This window comes from Passer domesticus, chromosome 9 (genome assembly GCF_036417665.1).
Source record: "Passer domesticus isolate bPasDom1 chromosome 9, bPasDom1.hap1, whole genome shotgun sequence".
In the NCBI taxonomy this organism is placed as follows: Eukaryota; Metazoa; Chordata; class Aves; order Passeriformes; family Passeridae; genus Passer; species Passer domesticus.
Genome location: NC_087482.1, coordinates 39,383,741 through 39,404,768, shown reverse-complemented (window position 1 = coordinate 39,404,768; position 21,028 = coordinate 39,383,741). Strand labels below are relative to the sequence as shown.

The 21,028-nt window shown below is 45.0% G+C and overlaps 1 protein-coding gene across 13 annotated transcripts in view; it reads left to right on the top strand.

Moving 5' to 3' along the window:
- The window catches only part of CADPS (calcium dependent secretion activator), a 204,682-nt gene that overhangs the window by 48,310 nt on the left and 135,344 nt on the right, over nucleotides 1-21,028 (top strand). The gene's annotated exons all lie outside the window — the stretch shown is intronic.

Sequence of the window (21,028 nt, the reverse complement as noted above, 5' to 3'; positions counted from 1 at the left end):
CCAACTTGGTTTCTTCACTTGCTCTGATGTGTTGAGCCCCTCACGTGCCTGTCAGATGCCCAACATGTGTCAATCATGTGCCTGGCACACGGTCACACGGGCATCGTGTACCCAGTGTGTGCCAAACACGTGGCATGGGCTGACTTTGCTGACTTAGCTGAAAGTTGGAGACATCTCTTGAAAAAATATTTCCTAAATCCATTCTGTTTGCAGAGAAGCTGTAGTGGTACTTGGAAACTGCAGCCCAAGTAGGGGCAGAAATTCATGTGAGGCACTGTGACAGCTCAGACAGTGAGATGAAGGCTAAGGTCACCTCAGAATAAATGTTTGATTTGTGTGTATCCTCCCCAGACCAAATATTTGATTTCGCTTGTTGTGATGAGGAATTCCCAGCCATGCCTTGCAATGAGTCCAGGATTGTTGTGCAGAACGTGGAGTTACCTGTCTGTGCACACCTCTGTCCCTTCAGTTCAGGGCCTCAGGGGTTTAGGATCAGATCCCTCCCTCCTGTTCCCTGTTTAAGGAACACAAAGCAATTCCTTTTTATTCTAGCTTCATCTTGAAGCTCAATGTCTGTGAAATATGCATTTGCACTTCTGAGCACTTAAGCACTAACTGTGTCTGTAAGGACCCCTCTGAAAGGATGGGAAGTTTGCTTGGACCCCAGAGCCCCCTACAAACAGCCTGTCCTGGGGATGGTGGTGCTGAGCTGAGACTGCTGTGGGGCAAGAACCAATGAGCCTCCATGGGCTCCTCTCTCCAAGGCTGGGTGTCTGTGCCATGGACAACCAGCAGCTTTGGCCAGCACTGCTCTCCTCATGTCATCAGCCATACCCTGTGGCTTTTCCCCCCCTCTTTCACTGTTTAAAAGTCTTTTTGATTGCTCCACCTATTTTCACTCTGTAAGCATCATCTCCACCCCGCCTTCTCCTCCCCACTAAAACAAAACCACGACTAATAAAAATGGGTTAAAGTGGTTTAGAGATGATAAAAAGCCTCAAACCCCATAAAGCATCATGGTCTGTTTTCAGTAATTCTGTATTTATTTCCATGGAAACAGAAATGGCAGCCTGGAGCCTTCTGCAGGGTTGTAATTACTCCTGCAGCAGCAGCAGCAGCAGCTGCAGTTTCCTGTCAGGCCCCAGCACCTCCCAGAGCCTGCCGTGATTTAGTGCCCAGTGGGAAATTGAAAAAGGAAAAGTGAATGAAATCTTCCCTGTCGTAACAACACAACGTAGACACACACGTGGTCCTTTGGGGAGGAGGGGAACTGCCCTTCCCCATCAGCTCAACGTGCAATGTTTTAAAGAATGATTTTGGCACAGGGGCAGAGAAACTGAGAGGGACAGTGCAATGTCAGGGGTGAGGGTGGTGCCTGGCTCTGGGGCACCCTTGGTTGCCAGGATCATCCTTTGGGAGGGGTTTGCTGATGGAGGTTAGCCAGGAGCACCAGAGAGGTGCCATGATTGTCCCTGCTGGTGCAGAAACAGGGACCCCATGTGTGATGCATCGTTTGGTATCTGTAATTTGAAGCAAGAGGGGTGGGTGAGATAGGACATCTGTTAGCTCCAGCATCCAGTGAGACCTCAGCCAGTTGGAGGGACATGACAGGGCAGTGAGCAGGGTGGCCCTGCCAGCCCAGCAGTGTGCCACAGTGCCTTTTGGGGAGGACAATGCAGAGATCACTGCCAGGGTGGGACCCCAGCTGTCATCATCCAGTGTCTGATTTGCACAGACATGTGTGGACCTACGTGTGCACCCATTAGCTGTAGGATCAGCCTATGTTATGTGCTGTTATGGATTTAGAGAGCAATCTTGGCCCCTGTAATTAAATTTAAAGCAAATTAGCTCTTCTATTAAACAAAATAAATCTGATGTAGCCTAATGCTGTATTCTCCAGCTATGGCTGATCAATCGCTCCTGCAAAGAGCAGGCAAATGCTGCTGAGCAGATGGTCTTGGCTGAGGCATGGTCAATTAAACTAATTAAAGATGCTTTCATTTAATCAGAGGGTGTTTTAACCCTGTTAGCTGCCAGTTGGGGATGTGTTTTCGTGTACTAGGAACTTCCAGTTCTGGCCCTTCTATGGACTTCTGGTTTCAGTCCCTTTACAGAAACCAGGCCGAAGTGTGCATCCAAAGAGCATATATCTAGCAGAGAAATTATAATGTCATGCAACAATAGTGAAGACTTGCAGAGAATTCAGTTGTTCCCTTCTAACACTAACCAGAGATGTTTATTAGCTTGAAGAGCTCTTCTGCAGTGAATCCTTCCCACCCTACCTCCTGCCTGCCTTCCCCCAGCTTTACGGGTGTGGCTGCCTCTCCACAGCCCAGACAAATGTCACTTGTTCCACCAAAACAAGCAGTGGCGTGTCATGGTGTATTATTCAGGGCACAAAAAATTATTTCAGCATCCAGGTTTCAGCATCAGGTTCTGGAGTGGAGGAGTAGCCTCTTATTTCAGCTCTCTTCTACCATGCAAAACATCTACCATGCAAGGTGTTTTTGTGGTGCAGCATCAGCTGAATGATCTTTGTTGTCTGTGTGGACTGATTATTTTTTTCAGTTTAAGGCTTAAATTACCATCAGAATATCTCTTGCATTTATTTTTGTTTCAATTGACCCATGAATATTTTTCATCATCTGCATTCATGCTGCAACGGAATGCATAAAAAATAACCATGGTTACCTTATGAAACATCAATCATATTGATGACTTGACTTTTCCAACCTACCTTAGCCCTTTTATTTAAGGACTGCTCTTTCTCTTCTTTCATTGAAAATATAGTTATTGGCATGTCTTCTCTGCTGCTTAGCCAGATTTTTGGGTTTTTTTCCCCCACATCAGGAGCATAATTTCAAATCAATATTTATTAATGCAATTTTGTTTCCCTACCAAAGTGGACAAGAAGTTGCTGATTTAGAAAAAAACACTTCGCATTGAAAAACCCAATGATCCCATGGAGTACATTGCCACTGTGCAGGGTATCCAGCCTCCAAACACCTGGTGGGTCTGCCTGAGGAGGAGCCAAGCCAAATGGTGTCCATTGCAGGGGAGAAGGAGTGATAGCTAAATGTGCTACATAAAAATTAAATGTTTATTACTAATCTCTCCCTTAAAAATCAAAAAGCCAAACCAACATAAAATGAACGTGATGGGCCAGAGTTCAATTTCTGAGTTGGCTTCCATGGGGTCTGGTTCCAAGGTTTCCAGAGGTGGGACTTGGCTCTCAAAATGCTGTCTTTATTTTGAGCAATCTCTCTTGCTTCCCTAACTTTGAATTCAGTGCAAGCCACTGTACATAAAGACCAGTTTCTCAACGTGGAGAAACATTGTGGACTGTGTCTTGTTAGGAAAGGAAAATGTCACTTTTCCTGTGTCTTTCCCTCAACCAGAGATGATGAGCAGAAGACATGACAAAGAAATGCCCCCACTGGCCCCTTTTGGAGAACGTAATCTTCTTTTTTCTCTGAGCAGCATTTGTTCCCTGCAGTACATGTTCCTGTCAATCAGCCCAGGAGGCCTTGGGAGACAGAAGGGATGTTATCCAGACCTCTCTCTCTTGAAGCAAGGAACTGCTAGCTGCAAAAGAACCCATATGTGATGCTTATCTTAAGGAAGGCTGAAATACTTAATAAGACATAACTGGTGCATGACCCTGCACTATGTTAATGCCTCTCTCTTCCTCTTCCTTTTAACTGGAAATACAATGGAGCCGCTAGAATTTAATTTTGCACATAGGTCTTTTAAATCTAATTTGAATTCCACATGAAAACCTCAATGCTTTGCAGCACTTCAATCCTTGCTCATGCATTTTATCAGTGATTACCTTCCTGGGGAACTTATAATGTCTATCTCAGGAGCAACATGGAAAGATACAGTCATACTTGCAAATGGTAGGGGTTATATGTGGTCATGCTGGCTTGTGCCAGAGCTCCAGGGTCTTCATTTCAGCATGCAATGTCTTGTCAGAGAGCCTGGACTAGTTCCCACTGAGCTGTGCTAGCCTAAGGTTACACACTATTCTTCTGGTTTTCTTTTTATCATGTTATATAGAGAGATCATTCTTCTGACATACATCATCCACTAAGGGAATATTTTGAAAGTTCTACATTAATATTTTACTAGGTTTTCTCTAATCTTATTTCTGTAAGATGTGGTTTCCTCAAGGCTGTTTCTTTGCAGTCAATATTGTGTTCAGATTTCCAGAAAAGGGAGTTATTTAAAAAAAAAAATATTCACCAGTCCTTTCCTTCACTCCATACATTTCATTGTTCAGGCCACCAGTGTTCCATGAAACTTGAAAAATGCTTCTTGTCACAGCTTGGGATGGGATAGTGTAATTTTAATTCAGAAGAAACTTTGGGAGTTGAATGGATCAGGCCATAGAAAGTACTTCATGAATATAAAATACAGCTGGGTTAATCTTCCAGTTTTCATCTAAAAAGTACCAAATTAAAAAGAGAATAGGTATATTTCTTAGCAGAAATGAGATGCCAAGAATTTTCTTCAAAAGGATATCAAAGTAGGCACATATTTGTTCCCACTGAGCTGACTGTAAATTGGGAAATGATCAACAAAGTAGATTTCATGCATTTCAAAGGCTCAGCCTCAATATCCCTAACTTACATAACCTACTCCTTACCTCAATTTCAGTGCTGAGTTTTCATATTCAATACACTACATTTTTTCTGGAACATCTGATTCTACTCATGTTTGTGAGGAATTAGAGTGCAAGTTCAATAGGGAATTAGATGCAACACAAATTCAAATACAATTTCTCATGTGTTTAAAAGGCCTATAGTAGCCTAAAATCATGTAAAAACTGTGTTAGCCTCCATAGCACAGATTTTGTTGTATAATGCAGGCAAGTAGTGATGTTTCCTAACAGCAGTGATCTGTGCATGTGTTTTTCAAGTGTTGTACCCAGCCTTTGATCCATTTTTTTTTTGTCTCTGACAGAGAACAGTAAGAAGTTGCGGAGGTGATAGCACAATATTATTTGTCATGACGTCTTTGTAGAAACACTGATAGCTGTGACAGGGAAGTGAGTGGAGTCTCCAAGAGCTCTGTATGCCAGCCCTGAGTGCTGGTGGCCCAGGAGAGCACGGTGTGGGGTGGAGATTGGAGTCTGAACCCTCTTGTGCCCCAACCACAGCCAGGTTCCCTGTGGGCTTTAGTGGAACCAGGCTTGCCTGCTTGGTGTGTTCAGGCTTGAGCCTTAAGCATTCCTCAGATGTGCACAGGAGGAGACAGCTAAAATTGCAGGCATTTCCCACAATAAATGAGAGCAAAGAACAAATACATAATTTTGCTGTCCTCTTCTGAATGTGCTGTGTGGCGAATGATGTTTGCAGTTAAAAGGTGCTGGGGAGGAAGCAGGCACAGTGACAGACGGTGGCCACAGGTCAGGCACCCTGATGTTGTTGAGTTTTGGTTAAGTTCCTGCTCATTCTCATGGGTGCAGCTCATTTCTGCATCCTGCCTGACTGCTGCCTGTGTGTGCAGCTCTCCTGGCAGCAGCACCAAAACTGCACATCTCCAGCCTCATTAGTCCACAGGAAGGGAAACTGGCCAAGGTCTACATTGATGGTATTTTGCTCCAGCTGTCAACATAAAAATGTAAAATGTGGAGCCCAGAAATCAAAATAATAAGTTGCCAGCAAAGGTGGGAGATCTTAGAAAATAGCACAAATTGCAGTGGGATGCTGGAGGAAGTGTAAGGCTTTATTCCTTAGCAGAAGGAGCATCAGTGATGAGTTCTCTTTTTCCCAGGCTGAGGACCACGAGTTGTTGTCTTTTGTGGAGAGTTTTGCTAAATATAACTATCTTCTTTTGTGACCTAGTTAAGTCCAAACTTGACAGGGAGAGAGCCTTTTGGGTGTTTTAAGTTATAAAATTCTAATAGCGGAGTAATTAAATGGTCTCCTGTTTCTTCTCAACACCGGTCATTTATCATGCTGATATTTCTGCCAGTTTGTTGGAGAGCTGATGTTGTGCAACACTGGTGGAAAGAGCTGCAGGCTTGTGTTTGGCTGCCATTGCCAGGAGTCTCGTGCTCCGCGTGCGGATCCGAGACCAGAACTGACAAAATAGCTGCAAAACAGAGATGATGTCCATGGCGAAATTATTGACACAATAATTTTATTAACTCCCTTGATGCCCGTTAGGTCTGATGAGAACACCATTTGCCAAGTGTAGCATTTTATTTTGCATTTTAAAATCACATTAAAACCCAGTGCTCTTCAGTTCTGATGCAGGGTGTAATGTCAGCAACAGTTCCTCATCATGGTACTCACCATCCCCTCATAGCTTGAAGTCTTATTCCCTTCCCATGCATATCCAAATTCTTACTGTCTACACAGGCAGATAGTGATAAGACAAGAGGGGGCAATTTTAAAGTAAAAGAGGAGAGCATTAGCTTAGGTATTAGGAAGAAATTCTTCATTCTGGGGGTGGTGACACACTGGCACAAGTTGCCCAGTGTTTTGCTCGAGGCAAAACTTCAGATTACTGAAGTTTACAAGGTCAAGTTGAATGGGGTTTAGGGCAATCTGGTCTAGTGAAAGGTGTCCCTGCCCTTGGCAGAAAGGGTTGGAAAAAGATGGTCGGTATGTTCCCTTTCAAGCCAAACCATTTTATTATTCTGTATTTCTATGAAAAATGTAAAATTTCAAGTAGTCATTTTCCAACTCTCTCTCCATTGACCTTTCTGCTTGTAGATTTTCTCTTTATTTGCCCTTTTTCTCCATAACAGTGGATTTTGGCTGAGAATAGTTGTGCTCAGATGGTTAGGTATCAGTTGAGTGTAAATTAGCTGAAGGAGCTGTGGCTGCCACTGTCAAAATGATTCCAAAATATCTTTGTGTGGGAGAGTGGTGGTCAGGTCAGAAAAGAGAAGCGTTGTTTGGGTCTGCTTGAGGGGAATGGAGTTAGAGGGGATAATGCCAGTTAGATTAAGAGAAAGCAATGCACTCTTAATATTGGCTTATATCAGAGATATTTCATGTTACAGTGGCCCTCATGGGTGTGCAGCAGCAGCAGCATTTGGAAAAGGGTCTGTTCCCCATGAACATCTGCAGGATTTGAGATGAGGAACACAGGTTTCTTGGAGGCTGGTACAACAGCTTTCCTCTGGGATGTCCCTGCTGACAGAATGGTCCTTAGCAAAGCAGGAGGAGAAAACTGGACATGGTTTTGTTGCTGGTTTGGCTCATTGATGAGCTGCTGTTCTCCTCAGGGGTACCAGCTGCAGTCCTGCTGCTCCCCCAGCCCTGCCTGCTCAGTGCTGGGAGGTGACTCTGCTCCTTTCACGTGCAGCCCTTTGCCCAGCTGTGTAATTCCTGATCCCTTTATTAACAGTCAACACAGGCAATTATTCAGGGTCATTGATTGGCCATTTTGTCCTGGCAACTGCAAAAGAGCTGAGGATGTCTGGCAGGCAGTAGAAGTTTTATTTCTGTCAATTAAAATAGCCAAATATATGTTCAATGAGATAATTTGGATCATTACACTTTCCTATCATAATGCCAGTTGCAGTTTCATCCATTGTATGGATAAAAGCAAAAGCAGCATCAACGAAAAAAAATTATCTATTTATTTCCTAAATATATGAGTAGAAACACTGGCATTGTAACATCAGAGTATGAGCCTGATCTGAGCTTTGTCATTAATGATCTTGGGAAAACCTGATGTGCTTCAAAATAAGAGTGGTTTTCTGGATGATTACAATCAAAATGCATTTTGTTTAACCAGATCAGTGGTTACCACCATCATGTGAAGCACCATTTGAACCACTGCAAGCCAGGAGCTCCCCCTGGTACCTCTATCTTATGTTTTGTCTCATCTGCAGTCAGGGTAGCAATGGAGCAGGGGATTATGGAGGGAAGGCAGTGCAGTGTGCAAGGGCAGGAGGCACATCTGTCTCCCTAAGGCATCCTGCCATACCAGCATGCCACAGCAGATGAGAATCTCTCTCTCCACTGTGATACTCGATGCTAGGTATCAGCCAAAAGTAAATCTCTCCTGTTCAAAGATGAAGAGTTCATAAGAATCCTTAATAACAAAACTCTCCCTGTGCAGAGGCTGCTGGGAAGGGATGTGCCAGGGTGCTGGGGAGCAGAGGAAAAGAAAAATGGGTCAAATAAAGTTCTGCTGAAAAAGGAGTAAATGCTCATTGTCAGCATGAAATTGGATGTCCCTGTAGACTCTACTGGACATGAATTGGCCCATGCCAGTGTAGTAACAGCAAGTCGTGGTCTCAGAAAAATTCACCAAGCAAACCAGAGTTCAGCCATGAGCATTTCCTTTGGAAAGTGTCATTTTGGCTGTCTGCTGCAATGATTCCTGCCTTAAGATGAAGCAAAACTCATCGCTCTGGTTTGGTGGCAGTGACCTGTGTGGAAAGCTTTTCCAGCTGCTCTGGGATGCTCTGGAAAACACTGGGGAGGATGTGTGGACACAGCTGAACTGCATATGGGGCCAGTCCCACCTTGCTACAGCAGTTTGCCTGCCCTGTTTTCCAGCTGTGAAACCACTGTGATGCCCTTGCTTTTCTCAGGATGCAAGCCTGTAACCTTCAAGAGAACCTCTACCAATATTTAGAGAAAAACCGGCTCTTTTTTTTTAATCCATACTCCCCCTATTTTCTTTTTTTTTTTTTTTTCCTTCTTCTTTCTTCTTCAAAAGAGGCCCTGGGGAGGACTTAAAGGTAAAACAAGCAATAAGGAAGTACAAGCTGTCATAAATAGCGTTAAAAGCAGAGTCAGACTTGAAGTAAGGTAACAAAGTACCTGAGAAAGTGGTGACAGAGTTGTGAAAGGTTTTCAAAGTTTGTGTCTGATTGATGCCTTGTAGGCATCAGCTAAGGATTTTCAGGACATTGGTGGGCAAGGAGACCAGGATGCAGCCACAGCCTCAGTGGGTGTGCTGAGGTGTCCAGTCAGGGTGCCAAGCCTTTGGCATGTGTGAAGGTACCCCAGGAAACATTGTGAGAAACTGTTGTCTTTCTCTAGGGCACAAAAAAAACTTCTCCTATATCCCACTCTGGAATCTGTGCTATAAAAATATGTTGGAAGGGTCTTGAGTGTTATGTGAAGGGATAAGGAAGAACTAAAAGTTGGACTCACCTGGGGAAATGGTCCAGGTAATTTGTTTGCAGATGTATTGGAGCAATGTTTAACTGTCCGTGTACAGGAGCAGTAAAACTGGGATCAAAGCAGTCACTCTTGGCTGCCACTGATAGTCAGGGTTGGGAGAGCTGGGCAAAGGTTGTGACAGTCTTTCTCTCACCTGAAGGATAAACTGGATCTTTTTCTATTATATATCCTTATGTTCAAATGGAAGCTCAGGCCTTAACATAGCAATTGTATGCTGAATTTTTACTAGGGATATACAAGGATTGCACAGGAAGGGGTAAGAGGCTAATTTTAGGCTGGGAATCCATCCCTTGACTGGGCAGGTTTTGAACACCATGAGTGTTATTGCTGAAAATAGAATCAGTTATTTAACTGAACTTTGTCTAGGCTGGTTATTTCATTTTAGTCTGCAATGGAAGTTGTGGTGGGCTCTGAAAAAGAGTCTTGCAGCCAGGCAGATTGGAGCTGTTCCCTGGCCACCTGCAGCCAAAAGCCTTTGCTGTGGAGCTGCCCGTGTTAGGAAGCAGGGCTGGCATGCATGGAGCACTTGGTGCTGCATGGCAGTGAGGATGAGGTGATGGCAGATGAGGGGACACTGCTTTGCCAGATGAAGTTTGTTACAAATTCCCATCTGCTCAGAAGCAGAAGCTATAAGGTTTGTGCTTGTACAAGTAATTATTTGTTATACATTTTTAAACATGAAATCTAGTCCAAACGGCAAATATTTTTAGCGTGTGTCATTGTGCAGTTAAGAAGGCTGCCAGCAGCATAAACCAGAATAACTCTGCGTGGTGGTGGGGCTGAGATGGGATTTTCTGCTTTGCCCATTTTCTCCTCCCCACTCTTGGGTACTCGTTCTCTCAGCTGGGCTCCTGCTTGCATGAGCCAGCACCTTGCAGAGGCAGCTGCTTTGTCACCCCCTCCATTCATTTTACCTGTGATGGAAAGCACATCTGGCACAGCTGGGAAGTGTGTGGCTTGGTGTGAAAATGCTCTGGAAGAAATGGGACAGGATTGCTGCTTTTTCTCCCAGTGGAATATGGAAGAGGCAGTCTTACATCTCTTAATTTCCAGCAAATGCACTCTGTGCAGTGAGCCTGCACATGGTTTATAATGTAGGCACATTTGGGCTGAATGAAGCATTTTTTTCAGGTTTTTAAGGAACTGGTTGAATTGTTTCAGCAATGTTTTACCCTCCACTCTAAAATTCCACTTAAAAAGAGTGGGACAATGGATTTAAGATGGATCTGAGCATTTTAGAAACAGGAGAGCTTAGGTTTTTAAGGTTGCATAAAAATGTAGGGAGTGTGAAACCTGTGTGAAGATGAATGCTTTTTGACAGGGTGGAATCTGTTGTGGATTTTGCTCAGCCTGTGAGCCAAGTGATTTTGTTATTCCCTCAGCTCTCATGCAAGGTCACAGCATAAATCTCAGTTGATTCCTTTGCACCTGCAAAGCAGCTCAGACCAGAGCATTTCCTAGCTTTGCTGGTTCCCAGCAAGAGCTCCCTTGTTTTCATCCACCTGCCTGAACAGTTTTCTCAGCATTTGGGCCATCAGTCCTGTCAGAGCCTGCTTTTCCCTGTTGTTTTTCCCTATACTCCTCTGTAAAAGAGGAGGATGCAGAGGGTATGCAGCAGGGACAGCAGTCTGACCCCATGGGCTGCACACATGCATCATTTTTTTTTTCTAGTGCCCTGAGCACTGCTCTCCTGACCTTGATTTCCATTGATCTTTGATCAATAATAAGAAAGAGAGGGGAAGGCTTTCAGCTGTAGGTTCCATATGTGTCTATTCCCATGGATTTATTGCTGGTAACATCTGGTGGTACCTTAAATTGAAGTAAGAGTGTCGTTCTAGCAGTGCAATTTTGACCAGGTTACAGAGCAGAGTGAAAAAAAAAGCTGAATTCCATGAGAACGCTTTAAGCATGGCTTTTCTCTTTAATCTCTTTATTGATTTTTTTTTCCTAATTTCTAAAAAGAGCTGCAGCAGCTGGCTGAGATGAGCAGGTACTGGTGCTGCAGACCTGCAGTCGTGGCTGTGCTCTGTCTCACATCTGAATTGCAGCTGTAGATTTTGCACTACTCTCTTACATGTCTTTTCTACATATAAAGGGCATTGTCCTTGGAAAGCTTAAAGGGAAGATTGAGGGTAGACTCAGATGAAACAGGATCAGAGAGCAGGCTATCACCTTATTTTCTCAGAATGCTGCCACACAGAAAGCACTGAGGGACTTCAACAATAGCAGGGACTGTAATGCCATACTCTGAGTGTCCAGTACATTTTCCCTAACTCTCTCAGCAAAAGCCTCGTGCCCTGCTAGCAATTTCAAAGGAAAGAGGTCGTGCCTTGCCGAATGTAGTTTGAAATAAGCCACATTTCCTCAGAAAGCAGGAGATGACAGTGTTTCTGGCAGAGGAGCTGCCTGGAAGAGTCATTGTGCAGCTACACTGGGGCCTGACCCACCATCCAGCACATGTCCCATCCTTGAATCCACAATCTTTTGTTCATGGAGGTCTGCTGCAGAGGGCTGTGCCACCTTCACTGGCATCCATCCCAGCTCTCTCCTTCAGGATGCCCACAGGGTTCAAGGGTGGTGGGTCCCTCTTCTCCAGCTGTGCTGTATCCTGGCATGTGCTAAGGGCTGAGGCAGTCCTGCCTGGGTTGGGATGGTTGTGCTGGGCAATTAGTGTTTTACTTGGCTTTAAATACAAAGAATAATTAGCAAAGCAGTGTGAAAAAGAGCTCTCCACCCACTGGGGATGGAAAAGCTCTGTCTGGAGGCTCTACCCCTACTGAGCTCTAGGGAAAGGTAATTGAGAGGCCGTGGGTGAAGCCCAGAGTGGGACTGGGCAAGGCTGGTGCTGGTGCTGTCATGAACACAGTGCACAACCATCAGGACAGCACTGCTCTGTTTGTGCCAGGTCCCCCCATCCCCAGGGTGTCGGGATCCTTGTCACACACAGCCCCTGGGAGCACGGGGGTGCAGGCACTGCTCCAAAACACTCCCCAGCCTGGCTGCTGTGTTCTCATGGTGACCATGGCTCAGGCGTGGGAGGGGCAGGGACAGCCTTGGCTGGGGGACTAGGGTGGACAGACGGACACCTGGGGGTGGGGGACAGATGGACACCTCGTCCCTCTGCTCCAGCTGGAGCAGGTTGTAGGCAAACAACTCTCCTGCACACGCTGGGACAGCAGAGCAGCTTGAAAGCTTCAGATAATAATATTTCACATGGAGAAGGCTGTTAATGACAGGGGATGTGATTGACTGCCTTTTTCTGCTGCTGCTGTATTAGCTGTACTTAAATCATCTTACATTAACTGCAGTTCTATTTAATGTTCTCTGTCTACACAGCTGAATTTTTAGATTGTTAATTTTCAATTGCAAATTGTTTAATTATGTCTGAACTTTTCATAAATATTTGGAATGTGAGTTAATATTTTCTATTACATGTGATACATGGTCTGGAAAAAATTAATTGTTCTTGGTGCTGTGCACTGGGTCTGGCAGTGTCCTCAAAGCCTCAATGCTCTCTTATCTGCAGTTTCTTGCCTTCACAGCTGATGTGTCAGAAATTGAGGTCTGTAGCTGGTGCTGTGTGTGTGTTATGGTCAGGAAAGCCATTTAGGATTCATTTGGCTCCCTGACAAGAAGAAAAGGAAATGTTTGTTGTCTGCAGTGTGGTAACGTGGTGAAGACTGGAGGCTCATGACATTACATGTGTACATTATTGCTGTGGTCTCAGAGCCTGCTCTGAACATCAGTTTGAGATCTGGAAGGCAATGGTTCTAAGACTAGGAGGAATTTTTAGGGTCTTCAAACCCCAGGGCCCCAAAAGCTCATCCCTGTTTGCCCATCCTCCTCTACCCAGGCAGGGCTGCATGCAGGACCATGATTTGAGTTGGTTTAAGTAAAGCCAGTGCAAGCCTGGCCTGGGAGCAGCAGTGCCATGCTGTGTGCAGAGGGAGCTGGGCTGTCCAACCTGGCAGGAGCTGCTGCTGCCAGGCTGAAACAACTTATTCTGTAATTGTTATAGTGTCTGTACACAGAAATTATTTATCATACATTTAATACAGACAAATAACAGCACTTTCTCTGTTGTGTGGATGGTTTGCTGGGCTGACTGTCCCCGCCAGTAAGGGACAAGGATGGTGCACCCCATGGGAGGACTTGCCCCACCTGCTAAGCTCTCCCCAAACATGGTACCTTGTGCTGCATTCCTCCTCCTCCTCTCAACTTACAGACTCACTGCTTTTAAAAGCATCATATTTTTGCTCCCTGTGTTTGTTTCTTCATAGCTATGTCTCTTGCTGCTTTTCTGTGTCTCCTTCAATTCTTTTCACATCCTTGATCCTTAATGCAGGTGCCAGAGCATCTCGCAAGGGTATTATGTGAGGTTAGATCCCACATGACAGCTCTCAGCTCCACATGGCCCTTCTCAGAGATGCCAGACATCCATTTTGTGCCACTGGCTCTTCAGGGGCAGAATGGGTCCTCTTGGCAGTAAGAGAGGTGGTGGATGTTCCCAATTAGTGAAGCTAGGATTCCAATCCGTATTTCTTTTTTCAGATTTTTTTTCATGTTGTTGAACACTATTATTTTAAAAAGAGGTGGCTTTTCTGAAATGCAGTGACAGATTAGATTGGATTAATATGGCTAAGGATTGATACTGCTTCTGTTCAAAATCAGGAGATTCTCTCTGAGGTACACTTCTCTGAAACCTTGGAATGAATCAGAGCACAGATGTTTGGGCACTGCTCTAAGAAAAGCAAGGAATTGACCTTTTAATTAACATAATATAGTAATTTAGCAGAGCAATACTGATTGCTTATTAATCATTTATATTTGTTGTTATGTATTGATCAAAGGGACTTAGAGATGTGATGTTTCTGCTCTGGATTTTGATAAGCTGATACCAATTAGTGAGCAGCATATTAGGTGCAAGTCAGAAGGACTAAAATAGCTGCATCTGCAGTGGAAGGCAGTTCCCTTGCAGTTCTCTGTTGCTGTAGGAAGGGGGTCTGATGGGGACCTACACAGAGACTTCTGGAGAAATGTGATCCTACTCACAGGTGAGACCAGCAGCTTCAGCTCCCACCTCCACCATAGGATGCCATCCACTGAGAACATGTAGCAACCTCTTTATGTGCTGGAAATTTGCTGCCTAGAGGTTTAATTCTCCTGACTGCTTTCTTCCTGACCTCATGGGAGAGTTTACTGCATCAAACCGGTGTGAAAGACATCAGCCTGTTCAGGAGGTTGGTCTCTTTAGATCTCTGGCTGTGATAAATCTAAACTTCACAAATACAAAAATGAACTGTATTGAGCATGACTGCAATCTTTGCTGTCCTAGTCCTTGAAAAGTGGGAGCCATAAACTTCTCTTTACATTCCTTCTCGTTTTTTTTTTTTTTTCCTGCTGATTTAGCATATAATAGAACCAAAACGTTGCTGTTTCATGGCCAGTTTCTGCTTTGCCAGTTTTTTGCTCAGAGCTTTCTGCAGAAAAACAATTATTACATAGACACCATTGGAGATGTTCCCACATCTTATTCTGTCACATTTAATCCTGCTGAGTGTCAGGGTACTGCAGCTTTGCTGGACTAGGTCCTCATGCAAGTTGCTTTAGTTCCAAAAGCCAAAGCCTGTTTTGAATTAAGTGATGAATGTGTCTACCATTAAGCTTTTAATCAAAGATGAGGATTTGAGGATATGTAGATCCTTCTTCCATGATGGATTGGGATGAATTAATTACAGCTGATTCTAGCTGTAAAACTTATTTGGAACCTAATAGTAGTTTGTTGCCATATTTAGGAAATTCAGGTGATTCTGTTTGCATTAACTGATGTGAAATTCAGTATATAATAAGGAAACACAGGCAAGCTAAATGTACCTCAGGCAGCACTGACCAGCCAGTGCTCCACTTTCATGGTGCCACAGCTCAGGGTGTGCTGCCCGCACGTCTCCAAGCATCCTTATGCAATGCCATAAGAAGATGGCATTAAGGCATGCTCAGAGGTCAGAGCCTCTGGACAGCTTTAGTTTTCAATCCCTTTCAGTGTCGTACACCTTGCACGGATGATCTCGCAGAGGGATTTGCAGGGTTCAAAAGTTCTCTGGCCACAGATGGAAAGGGCGTGCCTTCCGAGTGGATGTGCTCTGCCATCCCTTTTCTTAACAGCTTGCAAAACATTTGCAAAGGCAGGCAGCACTTTTCTCTTCCCCTTCCTGTTTTGCTGAATCTGTTTTCTCATTTACCTTGATTTATCATTGCACATAAATCTGGGGGTATCTTTGCACAACCTGCTGGAAAGATGCGTGCTGGGTTTGCTTGTCTCAGCTTTCCTCAGCCCCACGGTGCAGCCTTGCAAAGCTGTGCAGAGCTGTGCTGGTAGGCAGGCTGGGAGCTGAGGGCATAGAGAGACATCATCTTTTCCTGCACAGGATCCATGCCTGGCACCTGCCTGCCCTTGCCATGGCACCAGCTTGTGCTGGGTGATCCATCAGCACTCTCAGATGAGCAGTGAATACCATGCTCTGGTGGAAAATCATCTCAGTTCATGGCATAAAGAGCTGTCTAAGACATCACTCAGACCATGGTGAATCCAAGGCTGGACCTCTTGACCTCACCTGATGAAGCAGGTGTGGTCCCAGCATCCACAGGCTGAGGTAAGGGGTGAGAGCCTGCACAGCCCTGGTGGCTGCTGAGGCACAGAGATGTACTGCAGCACTCTGAGACTCACACTGAGGTGGGGAGAGGCTGCTCTTCTTCCCAGGGAATGTTTTCACCAACAAATCTAGTTTGTGGAGCATGAAATAAGATTTCTCTTTAAGAGAGAATCATCAGCCCTTCCTGAATTATCCAAGTCCTTTCTATTGTTTTAAATCTGTCTCCCAGGACTCCCTGAGTGCTCTCATGCAGAAGGCATTCATTAGATAACCCAGGGGTTTGCTGGGATAGCAGGAGCCAGCACCTATCCACAGCAAACAGCAACTGTGCAGCTCTTACTGAATTATGGAAATGACTGAATCCCTGCAGTGTAGTTTGTTTTACTACACATGAGCAAAATAAGGTAATTTTCTCCCCAGGCCAGGGAGTTTGTCAGATTTTGGGGTGCTGGAACCCTGGGATTATGTGAGGAGCTAGGGCTGATGGGAGAGGAAAAGAAAATTTTGGTGAGGTAATAGGCACAGATTCCTTGAATGAAGGGGAACTTTACAGTGTGCTAGGAAGATTCTGTGTGACTGAACCAGAAAAACTGATTTGAGGGACTCTGATTGGCCAGAGGAGAGGAGAGGTAGCCTTACACATCCTTGCTGTGCAGTAGCACCAGAAGATCAGTCCCCTGGGATGTTGGGGGATCCTATGTCACTGCCATCCTAAAGGCTGGTGAAGAAGATGTGTTCTGCAGGTCCCTCCAGGTCTTTCAAAATCCTCTCTGGAACTGCAGGAGTGAGAGCTGTTGAATCCATAGCTGGGCTATGCAGATGCTGCCGTGGTTGCTGATGCAGGGAGCCTGGCATGGGGAAGCTGTCCCTGCTCCTGTTTCAGATGCCAGGGCAGCCAGCAGTCTGTGGGCTGCAGTTTGCTGCTCAGAGGGTGAGCACATTGCCCAGGACATTAGAGAATTACCCTTCTGAGGCAGCCTAGGATCATTTGTGTTCCCAGTTTTAAGGGAAGTCAGAATCCCAGCTGTGGCTGAAGAGGGAATGTTCAGATCCTCTTCCACTTTCCACTTCAGACCTGTGGGAAGAGGTCGGGTCCTTGAGCACCAGACTGCTGCCATCCCACTGCCCTTGGCTGCTTGTGGAGAGGAATATTCACCATTAGTGGGGAAAGGATGCTGCAGAGCAGTCTGTGACATTGACATGGAGCATATGTGTGCCACATGGTGCCACTGTCTCCTGCTCATTGCACTTAATCTCCTAAAACAGCAGCTTTGTGGTAAGAAACCAAGGGCATCCCTGCCATGAGTCACTTTGGAGGCCATGTCTCTTTCAGCTGGAGCACTCCATGATGCTCTTGCCACATGTTGTGAGTACTCCTGGACTGACACACTCATTATTAATTGATGTGGCTTATGAATTTTTCAGTGTTTTCTCACACTGTGCATCACAAAATGAAACCACCTTTTATGAGACAAAGATCTCTCCTAAAGCCCTACATCAAAGCCACAAAATTGTCACCCATATTGTGATCTTGTTCAGCCTTCACCGTGAGCATGTTTGCTTTGAAATACTTAATCAACCATTTGCTGAGCTACAGAGCTCCCAGCATGTTAAAGGATGAGTGCCTTGAAACTTTCTCTTTGAGGCATTTGGTACCTATAACCATGCACAGCATATGCATTTGGCTGCACTAATTATTCTGGGAGAAATTAAGCCAGGCTTAGAAAGAACATGAGTGGGTCGTGACTTTTGTCTTAGTCCTCCAGCCATGGAAAATAATTCAAAAAGTGGCATTTTCAGAGCCCCCAGCTGCATGGTGGTGTACTGGATATAGGGATAGAGAAAATTAATGTTTGGGATCACTGATAGTGCCCCCAGCCAGGACAGTCCCTGCTCAGCAGCAGCCCACCTGATCACCTATTCCTGGGTGCCAATTCTGCTGGGAAGGAAAACCAGCACAGGCTGAGGATTTCATAGAGACCTGAACTGAATGCTTTCCTTTCCAGCAGAATAAAAGCCGGGTGTGTTTCTGCTCCCAGTGCAGCAGAAAGCAGGTTGCTGCAGTTCAGCATTTGTGCTGCCAAAGCATTTAAAATGTGTTTTTCCAGAACCCCCTTGCAAAAGGCTGGTCCTCTGCAGGAGCATGTGTCATGGGAGGGCCACGGGATCCACCCCCACATTGTAACCTTTCACACGGGAGGGGACATGCCCTGGGACAGGCCCCAGGTACTCGTCAGGAGCAGGGATGTTGTGACATCTGCTGCCTTTGCTGGGAAGCAGGAGTCAGCATTAGCCGTGGCTGGCAGGGAGGGATTAAACTGTTAAATGGTCCCAGTGGTTTCTGGCTGGAGCTGGTGGCAGTTACACCAATGATACCTGTCACATCCACAGTGTAAGTGCCAGGCATTGAAGGTTGTATCTGTGTGCTGCATCCTGTCATTACAAACCCTCTCAGCTTCCAGTGCTGGTATTTCATTACAAACCCTTGTAGTTTACAACTCCGTTAGTCCCAGCAGAGCTGAGCTCAGAGCGTGGGTTTAGCTCCTGTGCCGTGTTTCTCTCCCTGTGTCTGCTGGGACTGTGCCCCATCAATCCGTGTTTGGTGGAGCAGCCAGATCCACTGTGCTCTTACCAACAGCCAAGGGTTGTGTACAGCATGTCACTTGTGCCACCAGCATTGTCCCCAGGCTGGGAGGGTTCGTCCCATCTGCAGCCCTCTCACTGTGGTTGATGGCAAGAGAGCTGTGCCCTGCTCAGTCCCCAGGCAGGTGGGTGGATCTGAGACGTGAATCTGAACCAAAGTGCTTTGTGCACAAAGCAGGAAAGAGGAGGCCAGCCTGGGCTGCTCCAGCGGCTCTTTCAGAGCCATGGCAGCAGTTGTGAATGGTTTGGCTTTAAGCTGTGATAAACCGAAGCTGGAGTTTTCAATATAAACACTTCAAATAAAACACTTGGACTCCAAAAGCATGGGGGTTTATAATCCCCTAACACCCTTCATGTCCTTGCACTGCCTTTGGCATTTCCTGGTATAAGTAGAAGTGGGCCTGGGCTCTTGGCTTTAAAAACTATAAGGCTCAGGCTGGGTGATATCTGTACAATTTCTGATGCAGTAAACACTTCAGATGTGGGTTTGGTAGGTGCCTGCGCATCTTGTTGAAGATCTTACAGACTAATTAGGCTGGTTGGTTTGTGTCTGCTTCTGCCTTTCAAAAATGTAGAGGGATTATCTCCCATCCGTTCAGGATAACAGGAAGAAATTCTCTCAGTGAGTTTGCTTCAGGGGGATGGAAGCAAAGGATTGCTTCTGCAGGCCAGCAACTGGTTCTTACTGGCAATCAAAACTGTCAGACTCTCATGAGGAATGTTTTAAACCCATTTCTCTTATTTACTAGTGTCCACTAAAATTATTCCTTATTAAGAGTTTAAATATAAAAAAACCTTGTCTTCTTGCAAGGTCATCCTCTTGCAATTGAACCCTCAGCAGGGGTTCAAGTAGGCACCTGCCCTGCAGTGCCTGCAGTGATAGGCTGGCTGCAGTGCTGGTCAGTTTTGGGTCCACTTGAAACCTAATCTACATATAGTTTTTAATTTTTATTCTTTTGCATTAGAAACTCTTCCACCAATGTAGATAATCTCTGCAGGGCAGGCAGAGAGAACTAATGTGGTTGTGGGTAGACGTATAAAAACATCTAATTTACCAGCAGGCAGTTGGGTAATGATCAGTTGAGAATTACGAATTATGTAAATCATGTATTTGTGGCATGCTGCTGAAGAAAAGCCCAGTGCATATGACAAATCATGTATATACTGAAATCTATAATACTTTTCACATTTAATTGACTGGGGCAACTTTATGATTTATATCTTTGCTTTATTCGCAGCACACCCATAACATAGTCATAATGCAGAACGAAACTAATTCATTTCTCTTTGACTTTTTAAATCATTTATGTATTTGGCTGTCAAGTACTTGAATATAAAGTGGGCATGCATGTGGCAGATAATAAATAGCTGATTCTCTAGTTAAGAAATTGAGTTTTAATGATATTAAGGTCTGTGTTGCCTTACTTGGCCTTGCTTAGATGGTATGCCTCACATTGGAACCTTTTCTTATTTCACAAGCAAAGTATATTTTATGGGTACCAGCATTACTCTCTTAATGGCTCTATATAGTGTTATGGCTGTGTAAAATGTACTCTGCTTGCTCTGATGGCAGCAGGAGCCTTTCCCAGGCACAGGAGTCCTTCCCAGGCTGAGCTGTTGGGCTGCTGCTCTTAGTCACAAGAGATCTGCTGAAGATGCCAGGAGGACAGGCAGGGGCTGTCTCATTAGTACCATTCTGTAGACAACAAGAAGAAAATGTTATTTTGGCTACTACGGACTAGGATTTCTTTCCCAAAGATCAGTTTTTGTCATGGAGCTATCATGCAGAGCTATTGAAAATACAGCCTGGAAAGATTTTTTTTATTTCTTTTAAGTACCAGGTTACTTGGCTTGGCGTCACTACTTAGTCTTGGGAAGCACAGCCCTGGAAAGCAATACCTTACCCACTCAAGCACAGCCACAGAGACTGCCTAGGCTGCTTGTTGGCTCCTAAGACAAATAATCTTCTGCAGTCAGATCTTTCCTGGACACCTGTAGCATCACTGGAAAACATCTGCACAATCAAGATAGTGCAGAAAGCGTGAGGCAGTTTGTTGGCTCATTATCATACTGCAAAATCAACCCTCCTCCACAGCAGCATCCTCAATTCCTAAATTTAGCTCCTGAGTTATTTTGGGTAGTGTGTGATTAACCTCAATTACTGTAGCTCAGATAGCATTCAAATAATGCTCCCTCTTTCAGAATTGCTAAGAAATGAAAATCTGTGTCTGTACATTTCCTACCCTTAACAAAGCAGCTCCAAGAGGTGCTTCCAGAGGTGCAGGATAGTTGTGTGGTGCATTTATTTGTGGAGAAACTAAAAGGGGCAGCTGATCCTGAAAGGCGCTGGTAATCCATGGCTCTGTACTGGTGCTGGGATCAGGAATATAAAGATGAACCACACCAGCAGGTTATGTTGTGCAGCTGGTGTGAATGAAGCTGTTGAAGCTTCAATGGATTTGGATCACTGTCAGGACACTTTGTAGTTTTCCCGAATTAAATCCATAACAAAGGCTTTCAAAAGCTAATCAAAAATATTCTTTCTATCAATCTTAGCCATTGTTGGCCCTCTGG